This window comes from Typha angustifolia, chromosome 14 (genome assembly GCF_048772165.1).
Source record: "Typha angustifolia cultivar Huaian chromosome 14, ASM4877216v1, whole genome shotgun sequence".
In the NCBI taxonomy this organism is placed as follows: Eukaryota; Viridiplantae; Streptophyta; class Magnoliopsida; order Poales; family Typhaceae; genus Typha; species Typha angustifolia.
This window is the reverse complement of record NC_133252.1, coordinates 5,078,863-5,083,122: the sequence shown is the minus strand read 5'-3', so window position 1 is coordinate 5,083,122 and position 4,260 is coordinate 5,078,863. Positions and strand designations below refer to the sequence as shown.

The 4,260-nt window shown below is 33.5% G+C and overlaps 1 long non-coding RNA gene across 1 annotated transcript; it reads left to right on the top strand.

Moving 5' to 3' along the window:
- The first annotated feature begins 1,508 nt into the window (after positions 1 to 1,508).
- LOC140776475 (uncharacterized) lies at positions 1,509 to 2,482 on the top strand. The gene is made up of 3 exons (XR_012106890.1): positions 1,509 to 1,822; positions 1,912 to 2,117; positions 2,355 to 2,482. It is a non-coding gene; the product is annotated as an uncharacterized lncRNA (long non-coding RNA).
- The last annotated feature ends 1,778 nt before the right edge of the window (positions 2,483 to 4,260 follow it).

Genomic DNA, 4,260 nt, shown 5'->3' with positions numbered 1-4,260 from the left:
ATATGCATGATACTGGCCATGTCAGCCCCGTTGCGATCGACTGAAAACTTTGCTTAAGTAGGAGTTTGTGATTAGAAAGGAATGCATTTCTTATACCAACTCTGCTGTATACGAAAGATTCCCTCTTCCTTGCGTCTCGATCTAAGACTTCAATTACCTTTTGTTAGAAATAAAACCCTTTCAAGGATGGATCAAGATGCTGTCTGTAGAGAGGGACATCATGACTAATATTATTATTCTTTCTGAGAAAGTCATACAGTGGACTTCCCAAAGAGAGACATCATTCATAAGTAAACTGCAATTAGAGGATGACTTCCCAACTCCCACAAGAGCTTTACTTCTAGATCTCTCTCCCAATATGCGTTGAGCATAAGGCTCAATTTTAAACTAGATTTATTTTTTATTTTTATTTTAGAAATAGTTATTTTTATATTCATTTGTAATTCTAAAATAGTGGTAAATAGAAGAAAAAAAAGTATTTGGTCTCTTATAAAATTATAAAAGAACTTTTTGATATGATATAAAATAGATTAGTGGAAGAGATGAATTACTGAAGCATAGTATGGGATGCATGTATTAATATATGCATTATTATTTATGTATATAATGCCTAATCGCTGTGCTACGTGTACAATGCTTGAGAGGTTATTTATCACTATGCCTACAATACTTCATGACGATGTTATATAAAAATTAGCTATATATTACCATTCACTATGCGTGCAATAGATACATATTAAAACATCTTGTATGTATATGCAATAAATGTATATTAATACTCTCTATTTGTATACAATGGCTACACATTTGCTTAATGACTATGCATGCAATACATATTATCATTCTCTATGAATGAAAGTACAACATTTTTTATTTTTAGAATTATTACATACTCATTTCTTCGGAAAACATTAAGAAAAATATTAACAGTACCCATGTTGACCATTAAAATTAATTACTATATTTGTTCTTTAAACTTAGTTTTTAAATGTTATACTCACATTTTTTAAAACATGGTTAAAAAATATTGAATAGGAACTTTTTTTAAATAACTTTTGATTTAGGGAAGGAATGAAATAGGTATACAGCGGTAAAACACAAAGCTACATTCTAATTTCCAACGGCATTGATGTCCTTGTATGTCCTTGTCGTTTATTATTTTTGTGCTTATTCGGAGGAATCGTGTATTTTGGCTGGCTATGTTTCATAAATTTGTGTTGATTTCTCTTCAGGCTCTTTGATTGATTATTTGGGATGTTGGTGGAAAGAACATATTTTGGTGAACCAACACCTCTTCTGTCTTCACCCTTAATTATGATTAAAGATTTTTGGTGGAAGTGGAGTTGTTTTTTCCTTTCCAAGTGTAAAATTGACTTTCACTCCTCTTCTGTTATGAATCACTAATTTCTTATTCGTCTATTTTATTATTTCTTAATGAAGTTATAATTAAGGTTTAATCCCTTACTTTCTTCTATATATATATATATATGGATATATATATATATATACAAGCAATTAAAAGGAAGGAGAGGAAGAAAGAGAAAACTGAGGGTTTCTTGATGGTGCGTTATTTCGGCGCTGGTGCTGTTCTGGTGCTGGTTGTGCTGACGGCTATTCTTCTATTGCTTCCACTAGTTTTGCCTCCTTTGACGCCGCCGCCGCCGTCGCTCCTCCTGATTCCTGTGGGGATGATTCTCTTGCTCGCCTTCCTTGCTCTCATCCCAGCCCACGAAGCTTACGGATCTGCTCACTTCCCCCAGTGAATTTAATTTCAAGAACTCGACGATCACTAGTCCTCATGCAACTCTTTCAGGACTAGATGGTAAGCTATATTAGTGCTACTCTTTAGCTTATATGTCTGTATAATTATCTCCTCTTACCACTGATCAAAGGAACATACGTGCTTCCCAGGGAAAAAGAGACAATTGGGATCTGCGGTGTTCTACAAAATCAATTTTGTGATGCTGCCCGGCCAAGCTGCAGCGAAGTTGTTACTTACCAAGTTTGAAACAATATATGGTTGCTGTAATTCTCCAGCTTGCAATGTATCCAGTCCATTTCCAACGATGGGCATCTAAAAAGAGCACTGTAGAAGAAAAGGAAATTTAAAAAGAGAGGTGGCGCTTTTGATTATAGAGTGTTTACTTTGAAATATTCTCCTCCTCGAAAGAGTATTTATTCCATTAATTGCGCGAGTAATTCCGAGAAAGGTAGCAACCTAATTTTAAGATGGTGGCCTGAGATGGCTAATGATGCAATGCATCACTCGTTGATATTCTTATGGTGAAAGCTAAGTCTCAAAGATAGGGGAGCCACAGATTCCGAATACTACTAATAAGCCAAAATATTAACAGGATCAAACTCCTGCTGATTGGAAAGGAAGGAAAGTGGACCATTTGCCTAGAAGAGTTTGCATTTGAATGGGACATGTGACCAGCCTTGAGCTAAGCGGCAGGGGACCAGACTAGGGGAGGGTTCATTTTATAAGGGTAAGAAATTAATACCAAAAAATATGTTCTTTGGAACGGAAGTCTTTATAAGATGGTCTGTTAGAGCATGGTAAAAGTTTTTAAAATTCTAAACGCTAATTCATACTAGCATTTATGTAAATAAATATGTGAAAAGACTATTTTGGCATAGTGAATGTTAAATTTATGTCTTTTGAAAGCTTGGAAGATCATTTGACGCTAGCGGACATCATATTATTATCTATAGATAATATAGAAAAAGAAGCATCTTCATTGATCTAACTAAATACACAGTTCTTGTGTCAGAAAATTTATGGCATTCTTCAAAATATATTAATTTCTATTGCTGCACTCCCTTTTCTAAAGCTAGCTAAGCATAGTTTAAACTTAACAAAAATGGCGAAAAGATTAATTTACCACTTCATAAATTTGTCAAAACTAGTCAAAAACTATTTAGTGCTTCCTGATATAGCAGTACAAAAGGATCTATATCAGCATTATCTTTTCTAAAATAAATGATATAAATTTAATATTCTAAACTTTTAGAGAAAAATAGTGTTTCGATCATTTAATAACTGCTTATTAGGGACATACCATGGATATTCATTTTTGAAAGAGTCGAAATAACTTTACAGGTATATAGTTATAATTATGAAATTCGGAAACTTTTGATGGCACTTGCATAAAGTAGTATTATAAAATACAGGAGAGTTTTATTTCCTAGAATTCTTTTTTTGTTTAAAAAAAACATAAACTAGGTATTAGATAGAGCAGGAGGGGAGGAGGAGAAGTACTGTAAAGTGATAAGCAAGGAAAATGAATCAAACAACACCCCGAGAAAGAAGAGAATAAGGACCTCCACTACGCTCAGATATCTAAGAAGGGGATACAGAGACCAATAATAATCCAAACCTCGCTTTTTAAAATTGTTCAGTTGTGTTATTTCCAAAGAAGCTACAAAAGAAGGCGGAATAGGTGGTCGACAGCCAACTAACCAATCTACATAAAGACCCTTCTACCAGAAGACCAGTAGGTAGCAAATGACATAGACGAGGATGACAAACCCAATTCCGATAGGAATGAATCCCAGAAAGGGTCGATGAACTCACACTGAAGAAGAAGATGATCAAGACAACTTACAAACTCGTGAACAAAAGCACTTGTATTAGAGTTGTATCATGTATATAGTCTAATCACTTATCTTATGGAAGATTAAATCATGCAAAAAATGAAAAACTCAAGTTCAGGTGAGAAGAAAGTAATTCAATCCAACAAAGCAGTTTCATAACCCCGTCCAGAGATGGGACTCGGTGACGTTTATACACCAGAAAGGATCGCCAAAGAAAATCTAACTTCAATTTCAGTATAAGAATTTTGAGCATTAGTGTCATTTATTACTCCGATAGTTAAGAAAATATCACCAATACAAAGTTTTACTAGATTTTCTTTTCGAGTGCCAGAATAAATTATGTTTCAATGACATTTTTGTAAATGCCTCATATTCAGTATCTTTGTTTTACTGGTACTTACAAATGCCGGAATATCTGTTTAACTCATATATTTTGTATACTTATATATGGAGTTTCATGCTAAATTTATACAATGTTCATCTAACTTTTAACTTTTTATAAAATTTGGGTCACATAGACAAATCTGTGAAAAGTAATAAAATCACGATTTAATTATAATAATTGTTTTAATGGGCTTTTCATTCAGTTTTGTAGAATAAAGGAGCCTATATAAAACCTTCCCCCAGAATATCTGTGGTGGGTGAAGAAAATGGAATAAAATT